Source organism: Camponotus vicinus, unplaced genomic scaffold (genome assembly GCF_025532165.1).
Source record: "Camponotus vicinus isolate PSW18456_S1 unplaced genomic scaffold, iyCamVici1.0 SCAF_3, whole genome shotgun sequence".
Classification (NCBI taxonomy): domain Eukaryota; kingdom Metazoa; phylum Arthropoda; class Insecta; order Hymenoptera; family Formicidae; genus Camponotus; species Camponotus vicinus.
In genome coordinates, this window is record NW_028141967.1 from 25,385,328 (window position 1) to 25,401,064 (window position 15,737).

The 15,737-nt window shown below is 37.9% G+C and overlaps 1 protein-coding gene across 2 annotated transcripts in view; it reads left to right on the top strand.

Moving 5' to 3' along the window:
* Positions 1 to 568: 568 nt before the first annotated feature.
* The window catches only part of Ctbp (C-terminal binding protein), a 32,068-nt gene continuing 16,899 nt past the window's right edge, over positions 569 to 15,737 (top strand). The window contains exon 1 of one of the 2 annotated variants that reach the window (XM_083094222.1): positions 569 to 1,273. The gene's annotated coding sequence lies outside the window, so the exon portion shown is untranslated. The remainder of the gene's footprint in view (positions 1,274 to 15,737) is intronic. The other variant, XM_083094225.1, reaches the window with a different exon arrangement.

The following is a 15,737-nucleotide window of genomic DNA, read 5'->3' on the forward strand; positions in this document are numbered from 1 at the left end:
TTAATTACGTCAAAAGTTAATAATTTAACATATTTCGAGATTCATGAATTTGATATTACGCAAAGCACTTTTAAAATATAAAATTAATAATTAATTTTTACAAGTTAAATATTTACTTTATCAAGCTATTTATAGTGACTGCACAAAAATTTTACAGGACAAATCTTTATTTTCTAACTCGCAAATTAATTATTAATTTCATATTTTAAGAGTCTAAAAGTAAAACTCGCGCAATGTCAAAAATTCATAAATCTCAAAATGTATTAAATTTATAAATCTTTGACATTCATTCTAGCTGACCAGTCTAGTTTGTCCTCTAATCAAAACTAAAATTTAAATGTGGAATTTTAATCGATAGAAGAGTCATCGATACATAATCGGCGACTCGCGTGACAACGCGAGACGAGATGCGACTCGGCGTCGTGCGGCAACATTCCGTTTCCATGCGCGAATCTTTGGACGAATCGAACGCGTCGGGTCGCGTCACGTCGCGTCGCGTCGCGTCGTTCGGCCATTAACGTTCGGGCGCGGTCGGCCGCGTTCGGCCGCTCTCGGCCAGTGACGACGCCATCGGGCGGCGCGCGCGAGTTGCTCGGGCGGCCGGGGGCCGCCATTTTCCTCCAGCAAGGGAGAGCAGTCCGGAGCGTAGGTAGCGAGGGTCTGTGCGCGTTGCTAGCGAATCGAGTTGAAAATAGTGAATCGGGAGGCGCGAGAAGTTCTCTTCGCGTACGTCGCGAACCGTGTGCGATCCATACGCGCGTACGGTCGTACGGGGACCGCAGTGTGCCTGGTGGCCAGCGTATCCGCGCGACATTGTGCCGACTGCGGCGGTCACCCGGTAGACGGACGCCGCCACCGCCACCGCCGCCGCCGCTGCCGCTGCCGCCACCGCGTACCGTTGTGCAAAATTCGCGACACCAAGCAAGGATACATCTCCGAAAAGGACGCGGCGAGATAACGCGTAATAAACGGTAGAGTGAGAGAGAGAGAGAGAGAGGGAGCGAGCGGAGAAGGAGGAGAGCAAGAGAGAAGATTGCGCGCGAGCGCGAAGAAAAGAGAAAGAAAGGGACAAGGAGCAGCGAGTAGAGAGAGAGAGAGAGAGAGAAAAAACGACAGAGACACATACACATGCACACATAATTGAGACAGAAGCGGAGTGTGAATAGTTTGGTGATCGCATTGTGGCCGCGCAGTGAAAAAGACTCGACTAGCCAACTCGGGGTATTACAACGCCGAACGGGATACCAAGAGGAGAGTGAGTCGCCTCCGACAGGTTAGTGCGGTGTATGATTATGGCTTCTTCCCGTGCATGTGTACGCGAGCGCGAGCACCCGCGCGCGCGCGCGCGCGAGCGCGAGCGAGCCAGCCAGCCGAGATAGTTGGCGCGCCTCGCGTATTCGCGTTACGCGGGTACGCGTACGAGTTCTTTTCGAAGCGGCGGTGGCGTCGGCGTTGCATGCGCGCGGCTGAAAATTCCTCGTCTCGTCTGGTCTCGTCCCGTCCCGTCTCGTCCCGTCTCGTCTCGTCTCGTGCGAGCGTGCGTGCGTGCGTGCGCGCGTGCCTGCGTGCGTACGCTTTCTTTGTGTCGCTGCGGGAGATGTATGTGCTTTGCTCTTTTCGCGCCGCTTCCCACACGTACAGAGTCGCTCCCCGATATTTTCCTCCTCTTATTCAATCTTTGTCTAGCTGTTACTTTTTCTCTTTGAAACACTTATGCGAATGTGCCTTCTCGATTTAAGCGAAACGCTGTTTAATATTTTTGCGAATAATCATCCTTAAAATTGTCCCTCTCGAGTAAATTAAATGGAGGTATAAATCAAAGATAGCGATATTAATAATCTCGCGCCAAATATACATGTGTACATGATGAAATACTCTCGCAAGAAGCACATTGTATTCTTTACACGGAGAGAATTCAACTCGTGAAAATAGTCGATTGTATTTTTCAATAATTTTTTTTACGAGATAAAGATGAGATTGAAGCACGTGCGTACGTGCATGCGTGTTATAAGCATAACGTTAGCCGATAATTTTCAAAAGCTTCGATGACACGTGCGTGCATTTTTTTACAAACGATAGAGCGAGTGAAACAAGTACGCGTAGATATCGGGGAAGAAATACGTGGAAGGAGAGAGAAAGGGAGAGAGAGAGAGAGAAGGGAAAGAAAGAGCGAGCACGCGCCTTTCTTTTTGCTTGCGCGTTCAGCCGAACTGGCCCGATTATTGCTTTCCCCCTCTTCTACCGACTGCGCCTTCACTCTGCCACACTGCCTTTGCGTGCGTGAGTGCGTGCGTGCGTAACTACATTGTATAAATATCTAGAGATATTTGTGCATCAAAATCGTGCCCAACATTTTGACAGTTTCGCTCGTTTGACACTTGTGAAAAAAAATAAATAAATTATGTAATATTAAATAATAGATGTATAGTTTAATTTGTCGACTAATGATGCATCTGACAAATATTTAGAGACGATGCGTTTGATTGCTTAAACCGGAAATTGAAGGTATCATATGATGTCAAATTTATATTTTATTTGCAATAAAACATGAATACCTGTATTCAATTGAGGGGGGAGGGAAAGTGAAGAGATCGCGTAGAAGTGTAGAAAAATGCAGTGAAGAAAACGGGCTTGCGTCTACTCGCGCGCGCGCGCGCGCGCTCGTTTTCGTTTCCAACGGATGCGCTTCGCGCGCGTTGACCTTCGATAATGTCTCTGCTCGACGACGGTTCTCTATCGTTTACGCGCAAGAGAGATTCATATTTGCGAACGGAGAAAAAAAGAGAAAAGAGAGGGAAAGCAATGCGGCTAACGTATGTCGAGAGATATTACGCAATTTTTTTTTAAACATTTTTTTCGAGTGAAAGGATCGAGAATGATACTAAAGTGGCAGGAGCGAATCATGTGTTAAAAAGAGGGAGGGAATTTGGCAAGATGTAGCTCTCTGCTTTGAATCATTCTCTCCAGAATAATTTGACGCATCGTAATATATTGAGAAGTAAACTGACAATGGGAGGCAATGATACGAATTACATCAAATAAATAAAATTTTAAGTACAATGTTATTGTTAAAATTATCACAAAAAAGACACAGGTATTTCGTTTACGTATTATGAATGACTTACATGATTTCTTGTTCTTTGCGAGATTAGTGATAACATTTTGATTGAAGAAAAATGCGAGAAAAAAGAGGAGGGACTAACGCTACATTAAGTAGACATATCGCGAAACAGATAGACGGAAAAGATCGTAGGAGGAAGAGGAGCAAAGGGACGAAAATATAAATGAATGGTATTCTAGAAGCGCCCAAATGGCGGTCTCGCCCAGCACAATAAGTGATTTATGGCATCGTGCCTCCCTTGAACGCGGCGCGTCGCTTCCTCCCCCATTTTTCCGCGACATTGCAACGTCGTTATTGTGTCATAATTTGGTCGCTGATAGATAGATACATAGAAAGAGAGAGAGAGAAAATCCATCGTCAATAACGAAATTTCGATATTTCGATTTCGTATATTTGCGAAAATTTTAAGAACAAGATAATTGTTATAGTTAAAATTTAAAACAAATGATTAAGAGATAATAAATGAGATTACCAAATCGATAAGTAAGTGTGGGATATGTAAGAAATAAAATTATGATTTACATTTTACATGATTTTTTTTTTAAATTAATTTGTGATTTTTTACTCCGTTTTTTAAAACTCCGATTTTTTACTCCGACTTTTTAACTTCGTTAGAACTTAATTTACATTAATTTACTTACTATAAATTTTATATTAATTTAATCTATATTATTTACTCTATATATTTTATATTAATTTAATCTATAACGAAATTATACACAATTTGCACAATTGACATGTTTAATAATGTGTTGTGCGATTTCTTTATACATATAAAATTCCTTACTTTTTTGCATATAATATCAAATTATGTAATTATATATATAATTTTTTAATACTCTATAATATTTCCAGTTAATTTTAAATTATAAATTTTGACTAAGGCAGCAGGAGAGAGTTGTATGGTTATCAGAATGAAAACGCTAAACTTTTCTTACTCGACGTATGTGTGCGTACGTGTGCGTGAGCAGTACACGATAAACTTCAAAAGCATTGATATACACATGCGTTCGACTCGGAATGCCACAAGCGTTGCATAACCTTCGCCGAATTTCCAGCGAATATGGAACAACCTTGATTGCTCGCGCGTTGCCTTTCTTTCTTCTTTCGGACATCGTAAAAATTGACTTGTAAAAATCAAACAGAATCGTGATGAAAATCGTTGTTCATCTTTACAATTCTCACAATTACACGCGATCCTCACGTTAGAAAACACGCCAGGTAGAGAACAGATGACATTTATGTTAGTTAAATAACGTGACGTGTCTTTTCACGAATAAAAAATCTTCATATTATTATATTAACTAAATTTAATTATCTTCCCGGTATATTTTTATCTTTTCAGATTATAATTTAACGGAAAGCAATTCGACAGCTGTGGAAAGGAATAGGAATTTGCATGTTTGTATCTAAAAATAGCAAAGTGAATGTTTTTTTTAAATCGATGAGAGATAAATTTAGCATCGGTGTAAACTTGCCCGCGCGTTTGTACGGTAGATTTGTCATAAAAGAAAAAAAGTAAGGAAACTAAAGTATATGTATATCGTGGTAAGGAATACGGGTCACAGCGTCGCTGAATAAGCAACCAACCGACCAACCAACCGACCGACCGACCGACCAGCCGCGTCGCTTGCTGCTCTCCGCAAGCGAGCGTTCAGCAAATTACGTAAGGCCAGAAACGAGAGCTCGCGTTTAAATGCCGGTTCGCCAACGACAACGAATGACACATTGCGCTCTATGATAGAGTATTTTTTTCCTCGAGAAAGACGCTCGTTTTCCTGCAATTTTCAGTCGCGTGGAATCTACAGGATCGTAAAAGACGCGAGTATTTTTCTCGAATCAAAAGGTATAAAAGTGTAAATTATTATCAAAAGTAAAAATATTATATAAATAACTAAAATACTAATAATAATACTAATAATAAGGAGTAGTAATAAGCTATATATAAAAGTAGTAATTATTAACAAAAGTATATAAAAAATAATTACAAATATAATAATATAAAAATAACATGCAAAACATGTATAATATATAATTCGATGTGTATTTTACACGTTAACTTTGCTCTGGCAAAAACTTTTAACTTTTGAAAATTGCTAATTTATTAAAAAATTTACGCAAAAAACCTAATAATTATCCGGTGATACTTGGCACCTTCTTACTAATTAAAATTTGAAATTGTTTATTTAATTGATACAAGTGGTGAAATTTCTTTTAAATTTGATTATATAATTGTTTTAATACACATTAATGTACATTATAAACATTGCACTTGTCAAAATGTTGTTTTACGCGATATAAAGCACGCATCGTCAGAATCTTGCTACGCGTACGCACGCAGGCACAAATCTTTCGTAAACGGCGAGTTTATTACTGGTAACTGTGACGAGCGGGGAGCAGGCGTTATCGTCGTAATTGCGAGTTAACTTTGGAACGCGATAGCGCATTCACGGGCATCATCACCGTCGTTTTCCGAAGCGAGCGTCGAAATATTTCATCTCGTTTTCTTCCGATAACGTGTCGACAATCTCGCGCGTTTTAAGTCAAACTTTTCGAAATTAATATTTATTTTTTTTCGAATTTATTCGCGGATATGTAAATGAATTTACATTACGCATTCGTCCGTCTGCTTGAAAAGATTTGATGGGAAATAAAATTTTCTCGTCGAAGGAATTTTCTCTGAAAGCAGCAAAAAATGAGGAACGTTAAAAAATATACGAGTAGAAGAAACGATGTGCTGTCATTTCTAAATAGTGCGAGAAATCGTAAAATTGAAAATGAAATATGTTATATATATGATGTCGATTCTTAGCATTCGATCGATGAATTTTCAAAGTGCCCCTTATAGTGGAAACATCATTCGAAGTACGAGTTGTACGTACATCTGGATACGGCAGTCTCGAAATAACGTTGGTTCGATAACTCGCATAACGTGCAACAACAAAGTCGTCTTCGGACTCGGGTTTGCTCGCTGTGTAACGAGGTCGAATATCAGGTTCGCTTAATCCGAAAGCGTCACGAAACTCGTGAAGATTTAGAGAGAACATCATCACACGCCAGTGAGAGACCAATACTGTTTGTGGTGTGTAATTATATGCAAGATGGCTCAAAACCGTGCAATAATGTCGAAATAGTATTAGTTCATTATACAAAGTATTTAAAAAAAAGTTGGGCATTTGCTCCTAAAGTTGAGCCATCCATTTCTCAGATACCTTCACAAATTAAATTTTTCCACTGAAAATTTGTTTTCTAAAACTTGTTTGTTTTTAATATCGAATACATATTTATATACATATTTATACAGGGTGTCCGATTCGTGAGGGACCAAACGAAAAGTGATGATAGATTGGGTCAAACTAAGAAGAAAAGTCCTCTACCATTTTGCAAAATTCGCAATGATTATTAAGTAATAAGCAAAAATGTCACATGAAGGTTACCTTTAATTTTTTAAATGGAACCCCCTATTTTTTATCATGTATTCTTATAGCTTATCTCGAGAGATTTCCAAAACGCTATAATAAAGTATTTCTTCATTGAGTACTTTTCGAGTTATGAGGCTTGAAATAATTTCTTAATTTTACATAAACCATAAAATATCTAGTAAAATATTCATTTTTCGATTATCTTACCTTAATACTTTTATATGCAAAATAATGAGAGGAATCAATTGGTGTAAAAAAAAACATAATTGTTTTTAAGAAAAAATATGTAATTGTTAATTGCAAATTACATATTTTTTTTTGAAAGAAATACTTTATTATAGTGTTTTGGAAAGCTCTCGAGATAAGCTATAAGAATACATAATAAAAAAAGGGGGTTCCATTTAAAAAATTAAAGGTAACCTTCATGTGACATTTTTGCTTATTACTTAATAATCATTGCGAATTTTGCAAAATGGTAGAGGACTTTTCTTCTTAGTTTGACCCAATCTATCATCACTTTTCGTTTGGTCCCTCACGAATCGGACACCCTGTATACATATATGTATAAAAAGATGTGAAAATACATATAATCGTTTCACAGAAAAGTACATACGTCATATATTTCGTGTGTATAACATTTTTACTTTGAAACATGTACGACGTCATATTTGTGATTATTCACGCATAAATACGATCGTAATAACTACATTTACATATATACAAAGTAGACGACGGGCGCAAGGTTTCATTGAATGCGATATCCATCGCAGCAAGACGTATCTATTTCTTTGTGTATAAACAAGATAAGATCAGTTGTGAGCATGATCCAAGATCAAATAAAGATATAATTTCGCCGGGAGGATCTTATCAACGGCGGTCATCAGCGATTCCTATCACGCTCCAGCAAAATATATATATATTTCTTTTTTATTTTTTTAAATACATCGTCCAAATTTTAGTCGGTTTCTCGATGCTCCAGGTCATTAGACGTTACTCATGCACGAGTCCAACTTGGTAACTCGCAAATCCAACACCACTCTGACAGTTGAAACATTATTTTCGAGGTCGTCTCCGAAACGATACCTCGATACAGTATTTCCTCTCTTTCTCCCTTATTCGCAACGACAAAAGAGTCGTTGATTCGCATCCCACGGATTTCGCTCTTCCGTTATTTTTCGCCGAGCAATTACGACGCGCGTGGTCAAATCGGATGAGCTAGGGCGCGGGGAGGGGGAGAGGACGAGAGAGAGCACGAGAGGATCGAGAGGGGGAACGACACGGAGCCGAAGGGAAGGACGGGGGAGCAGGAGGAGGAGGGTGAGAGTGGGAGAAAAAAATGTCTCTCTGTCTCTCGCGAGTGCGAGCGCGAGAAAGGTTCTTGGGTGGAGAAACCAAACCAAACCAAACCGAACCGAACGAACGAACGAACGAACGAACGAAAGCGCGGCGTGAAGCGACGTGGAGCGGCGCGGCGGCGGTTATTATCGATCTCGGGACATCGTTACACTTCGCGTCCGGCCGCGCGCGCTTACGGGATCCGTACAAGTGCCCGACCGACGATGTGCGGCGGCGAGAGAGAGGCACGGCACGGCCGGCCAGCCAGCCAGCCGGCCGACCAGCCGGCCGGTTACATCGATTGTCTTCGACTCGACCGCACGGTACATTGTCGCGCCGTCACACGAATCTCCGATTCGACCGCACGGTCCGTCCATCGGATCTCTACCCTACGCGAGATTCCTCATAAATTCCTCGCTGGCTGGACACTTTTCCCCAACCGCGCGCACACATGCGACCGCCAATCGTGTCCACGGGGCTCTTGTAGCGTTAACGCTTTTGTCCGCATTCACGAGAAATGACATTCATGAGCGACGCTCATCGATAGTTTTTGTCTCTTTGCGAACGTAATGAACCGCGCAATTAATTATGCAAGTGAAAGGACGTATATGGTCGAGTGTTGCGGGGAAATTTGCCGATTAAATACAAGTGCATCGGGCATTATTAATGTACATTAAACTATGTATAAATATCTCTGCATTTGTTACATCTATTTCGCAGCGTCATTTTCGGAAAGAACGCGCGTCCAAGATGCTTACAATCATGATTCATATGATGATTCATTCATCGGAATAAAGAAATCGGAGCATATACGCGTAATAAACTGCACGATAATATATAACTAATATTTATCTTTACGAGATGCAAACTAATATTATCCCGTTTATGCACCTAATATAAAGAGAATAATTTTTTTTATTTCATTTCCTCCTTATCGTCTACTGTCTATAGTCGTGATGTTGTGATCAATTTGAAAAGTACTTGACCCTCTCTAGCGAGTTTAGAGAAATTGTAATGCTAAATGAGTATAGTCGCAAGATAGACTATCGCTTGTGGCGAGACTGAATCGGAAATCGGTGGCGAAAGTCAACGTCGTCGAAAACTCGCTCTGGCGCGAAAACGAAAACTAGCGAGAAGAAAGACAGCCGTGAGAAGAATCGTCATAGTATAATAGTATGGCCGAATAGTTGGGCCAGGTCAGTTTGCTAGCTTATACGTAAAAGAAGCTAAGTAGCGTGGCAAGGAGAGGGGGTGGGGAACAGGAAATGTTATAAGATATAGAAAGAGAAGGAACTGGGTAGGTGGAAAGAGGGGAGGAAGGGGAAAAGGGAGAGAGAGAGAGAGAGAGACGGAAAGAGAAAGAGAGACATGGCGCCGGGACGAGTCAGCTAGATGGGTGGGGGCACCTGTTACAACGTTCGAGAGTTTCTCCCTTCCCTGTTCCTCCCCTCCTCCGCCCTTCTCTCCGATCTGTCTCTCCCTTTCTCTGTGCCGCTTCTCAATCCGACGGGCCACCATTTCCACACGGCTATCTATATTCGAACGGTTTTTGTACATGGGTGTTCGATCACGTTGACGCCATATTTCTCGTAAAAAATTGACATTTTTTTTTTTTTTTTTTTTTAATAAAGGAAACTCGGGAAAAGTTGCAGCATTTTTGTTTTATAAATAACGCGCATGTACAGCAAGTGTAAAACAAGAATGTAAGGAGACATATGTTTTAATTAAATAGCGATTGACTTTTTATTGAGATGAATCAGTTTCGGGAGTAAAGTGTAAAGGACGAAAATAAGTAGCTGAAATTTTTTTTATTTTCCTAAAGTTGCGAGGCATACACGCAACAGAGTTTTCTGAAAGTTTTGCCGGGAGAGGACGGCGATATCTTGATATTATTAATTAGCGGCAAGAGAGAGCAGAAGCGTAATCGTCGACGCGCAATCGGGATTATGGGAAATCGATCGTAGCGGCACTACGTCTGCGTGGCCGAGTAAAACAAGAGGGAGAATAAACGATCGTCTTTGTCGTTCACGCGGAAGAAATACTCTATCTTGACAAAGAAGGTCACTGTAAAAACAAAATTACATTGCTGAAAACGCGTTATAAAATTTAATTTTTTTCATAAAAGTAATAAAAGTGTACAAGAGTCTTAGTAGGCTACAAAGTTGTTTGACGTTTAATTATTTTAATTGATGGAAAGACGTTGGATTGTGGATGTAACAATTTTAATACAAGTCGGCGAAATATTTTACAAAAATATAACTTCTTTTCTTAAATAAAACGAATTTAAACTTTATAAAAAGTATAAAAATATATTTTCAAAATAAATATTATTTTTTACAATTTTGTATAATTAAATATTATTTCTCTCACCATCTCGTGTATTAAATTTAAAAGTAACTTTTAGAAATAATTTTTAATCTGTATACCCTTATCGTAAGTTTCGGATCGCGATAATATAATTGTTGTTTCTGTACTTCTCCATTTCTAGACGCAATTTAAAATTACACAGTAGACACATAACTAAGTTTGGACTAACATAATGGCGTTGAATGGATAAATAGCAGTTTGAGAATAAACAAACTTCATTTCTCGTTTGCTCGCGCATTCCGTGTCGCGCAGAAATATATATTTGATATACATTATTCGACCGATTTAAACTGCCGAGTGCTTTCCTGTTCACGTTTCTTTGCATCGCGCGTGAGCTATATTAAGTGACACACCGATAACGGCGCATGCTATTAGCACGCAATAAAGACAGCGGATTCCCGTGCGCGATTTATGTACATACCACGAATGACGCAACAATTTTTGTCATCGTGAGAAAAGAAAATTTTATACTATAATATAAATTTTTTTCATAATCTCTTTATTATTTTTTTATAGATTTTACATTCTTTATACTTTATTATTAATCTTGGAACAATAAGAGTGTGTCTATAAATAAATAAATGATATTCCTGTGTCAATGAATGCACATGCCAATTGTATTTATAATTTCATATTAATATTTAACACACTTTTGCCATTATTTTGAATATTCTACCTAGATAAATTGTTGATTCTAGAAAGAAAATTCCAAAATTTGAGAATTTCTTATAATATTAATAATCAGCTGTTTTAGTATTTTATGATACAAATCCATATAAGACTCTGTCGAAGTTGTGACTACATCTCGTTGTGAAGAAAATATGGTAAAATCATGTTATGGTTTTATTGTACGGCACTTCATAATTTTCTGCCTCGTAAAAGAAGAGTCCTTTCCACGAGAAAAACTCAATAATGGGATAAATTAAGAGAAGAAGGTATAGAAATCACATTTTATATAGCTCTCATAACGCGGATCTTGCAATATTGTTTCGTTGTTTTTTTAAAAAAACTTTGCAAACTATCATGGTATAAGAATTTAAGAAACAATGCTCCACGAATTTTATAAAAACTTTGACAATCTATAAAATTATATACCATTATTATATAGATATCAAATAATAATCTTCATTACTTTTCTCGAGATTTCTTTAATAAAACACTTTTGTCATACATGATCATTTTCGATAGATGTCGAAAAAAAATCGAAATATATATTATATATACTTTTTTCGAATTTTTCAAGTGCTTTGAGACGACTAAAACTGCGACAAGACATTGCGAGGAGAAACAGGGCAAGAAAATGTGCGACTCACAGGGATTAAAAGATTCGTTTAAGACTCATGGCGTCTAAAAAGGACGAGATTTACACATCAGCTCGGGGCTCGGAGACCGTCGTCGATCCGTTCCTTTTCTCGTAATCGTCATCATCGTTACCGCCGCGTCGTTCCGCGATGCAGTCGGTCCGAAGGTGAAGTACACCGGGGATAATGGGAGTAGCGCATCGCCATTGTAAACAGACTCGACGAGCGAGAGAACGGCGTGGCGGTGAACGGTTCTCCGGGATTTAGTTCGAAGAAAGGGGGGAAGATGATGCTCGGTGGAGTCGCGGCAGGTTTGGGAAAAGGGGATGAGGCGGGATGGGGAGGGGGCGGGAGGGGAGGGGGAGGGAAGGGAAACGCTGACGAGAACGGGATGAGGCGAGTTGTGATGGCGATGGCACGATGGAGGAGGGACGTGTCGCGTTGAGCGGCGAGAGAGGGAAGTTGCCGAGACATCGATCGAGTCTCGCGGCCATTGCTTGTGCCACACTCTCTTCCTCCCCCTCCCTCCCCCTTACTCTCGCTCTCTCTCTCTCTCTCTCTCTCTCTCTCTCTCTCTCGTTCTCTCGACGTCGCTGCTACTCTACTAGGAGTCAAGATGCCGTATCTCTCGGCACACCGCGACCAGGAGGAACTAAACTCTCCGTGAAACTACTCAGGCCAGCCGTTCGCGCGCTTTACGCACTTGTGCTAACCCGTCGCGGCTAACTGTGTATATGAATGTGTGTGTGTGGGTGTGGATGTGTGTGTGTGTGTGCGCGCGTGTACGTGTATGTATGTATGTATGTATGTATAGGGTGTCTGAAAATTACTAGATGTAAAAAAGGAGATTACAAAATATTATTTGAGATTTAAAAGAGATTAAAAGATTATTCATATAGCGAAATCACACAATTTTATATCATTATTTGAAACATGTTTTTTTTCTTATAAATTCCTCGTGATATATTCTTTTAAATATATAGATTTTTAGCATAATTTGAAAATTTAAAAATTGTTTGATATTTTTGTTTTCTCAACGCGAGCATGCATATGTGTATGCGTGAGAAAGCTTCTTTTATATTAAAATTTTATTAAAGAATATATTTGAAATTGGACATCTTTCTTTTCTGAAATTTAAGATTATTTAGTTTAGAAACTATTTATAGTGATAAAAGTATGATTTTTTCATTTTGCATATCTTGTAAGAGTATCAAATCTCATATTTTTATAAAATTGAATAAAAATTTTTTGAAGGCCTGAAAATTCTTCAACAAACTCGGATAGCAATTCATCATCTCTAGCAACTTTGACTTTTATTTGAAAAGGCAAATGTTTGTGAAAATTGACAAACCTCTTTCAATGGAGAAGACAAAATCATTTTATGGTATATGATGTATGGTAATTTGCATATTCACTTAAGGTTGTGTGTATATAAACATATACATATATACATTTATTGTTAGGTACATATATTCAAAAGTTCGAAGCATTTAACGTCGAGATGTTGCGTTAAACTCAAGTCAGGTGCTTTACGTGATTCACCAAGAGAGTGCAACATCGTAAAAATATGTAGGACTCTCAGATTTTTTTCTCTCTCTTTCTCTCCGTTGAATATTTTTTTAATTTATTTTAAAAATTACAACGAGATAAACAAGTTTACCTCAAATTAATATTTTTCACATTATTTTTATTTTAATTATATTTATATTTGTTATTTGTTAAATCTTTTAGCTTTCTATTTCTATATATTTTTATTTTATTATTTATTTTTATATTATAATAATAATTATAATTATATACATGTATTTATAAAATTATATACATATGAATATATAAAATTAAAACATTTCCAACGTAATTTCTAAAATAGAATCGAAGAGACGTATTGTATACATTACAATTGATCGAAAGTGGTTCTATAAACACGTGCTTACACTTGTATAGATAAGCTTTTTCGTTGCGAGTATAGTAAGAAAAGTTGGTTGTAAGGTTTGAGGGACGCGCAGAAAATTCTGATTCAAAGTGTAGAAAGCGCGAGGTTATCGGCGACGGGGGCTGCAAACTCTACGTCGCCAAGTGTGTGTAACTTTGAAACTTAACAAGGCCGATACACTCGTCGCGCTTTCTCCGCGAATGAATAGCGCGTACAGCCGGTGCATCTCTGCAAATCAACTGCATTGTTCCTCGCTAGTGATGACACTTGATCCTTAACACTGCCTATATTATGAATGGGGACAATTTACGCGGTGAATTTTTTTCCTCCACTTCTAGAAAAGAGAAATTTATTATAAAAGTAATAAAAAATAAAAATAAAAACATGTAATATTTTGAAATATAATATAATAATAAAAAATAGTAGAAATGATAAAAGAGAATTATATAGAAAATTTTTTGAAATTTAGAGTGATTTAAAGATAAAATAGATATAAAAATAGAGCAAGAAAAATAATAAAATTAAAAGTAACTAAAATTAAAAAGGAAGATAATAAGAGAGAAAAAAATTAATAAATAAAATATAAATGTTATTTTCTATCAAGTTGCTACAAATTTTGTACAATGTTAGCTCTTTATTGCCATCGCAGGTGTTTGCCACGCACTGGGTATATTCATTCACCCTCTTTACGCTTTCAACGCCTCATTGATCGCGTGGGAAGCAAATGACTCGATCGACTGTTACTAATTACGTTTGATATATCGCTGATTGACATTTGTGTGCGCATTATCAATTTTTCATATAATTCATTTATGATTTTATATTACGCAGTGACACTTTTTCACTGTATATATTTGTTAATATTAATTTTTTTAAATAATATTTCTATCTTTTCATTCCTTTTTCATTTAATATTTATCAATTTTTTTCAAATTTACGTTATATCCACAAAAAATTATCACGACAGACTAACGTCAACAGAAGATGTTTGTACCAAATTCGACACGCAAGCATTTTTGCGCGCGATAATATTAGCTTATTGACGAAGAATGCCATGGTAGCGATATCGTTGGCCAAAACAAATTGCAAGAATTGCACAAGCTTGCAACAGCAACTTTGTACAGCGAAAGGAATGTATATCTATCCTTACGTCATTCTAATACGACTAGGAATGCCATAAAATCTAATTTTCATAATGATTCTATCTTCCTCTCTTTTTATTCTTCATATCCGGAAACGTAAGCCTTATGAATTATACATTAATATTGAAACGCGATTAGCGCGTGTCATTGATTGAATATGTAATCCTATTTCGTTTTCATTCTGCATTTTCTGAATATAATTAATTTTTATTGTATTTTGTATTTGTTTGTAATTTTATAATTGTTACGATTTAATAAATTGTATATATCGTATCAACAAATATTCGAAAATTGGTGAAATATGTTTCCTACATGATTGTACGCTAGGTAAAGGGGTTAATAACTCGTCGAGAAATTCTTGCACCAGCAGCGGTTCGAGAAATCGATGTAATGAGTCAGTGGGTGAGTCGATTAGCCTAAGAGCGTCACGTATTACCTACATCGATGTGCGCTTGCGAGAGGGAGGGAGGGAGGGAAGGAGAGGGAGACAAAGACAAAGAAAAGAAAAGAGATCGAGACATATACAAATAGAGAGAAAGAGAGGAAAAGGAGAAGAGATGGAAAAAAAGGACAGAGTCCGCATCTCGCCACGTGCGTGGCATATGTGTCGATGCGTGCAGAAAAGCGGCGAGAAGTGCAGCCTCAAGGCCGCCGAACCGCGTTTGCAGAGTTCAACAGATTCGCAATTGTCTGCGTTAAGCTGTCTCTTCGTCGCTAAAAGTCGCTTATACTTTGAATCTTTGGCGCAGTAATCTTTTAATTAATTTAATCTGCGAGGACGTTTAATATCTATTAAACTCACACGTCAATACATTAATTTCATTTTTCATTTTTATTTATTTCATTCTCTGAGAGAATGTCTAATTTTTCTTAGACTAGTATTTTTTTATAGTGAAATAAAAAAAAAGTTGTTACAGTTTTCCTAAATTATATTTCAAATAATGCATTAGATAATAATAGTTAATTTCCAATATAATTAACGATATTTTTATTTCACAATGCGTCTCGTTTGCGTATGTTTGCGATTGCACAAAAGTGGTCGCTTATAATGACTGACATCCCGCGGACTTTCAATTTCTTCTCTCTCTCTCCCCCTCCCCCCCCTCTCTCTCTCTT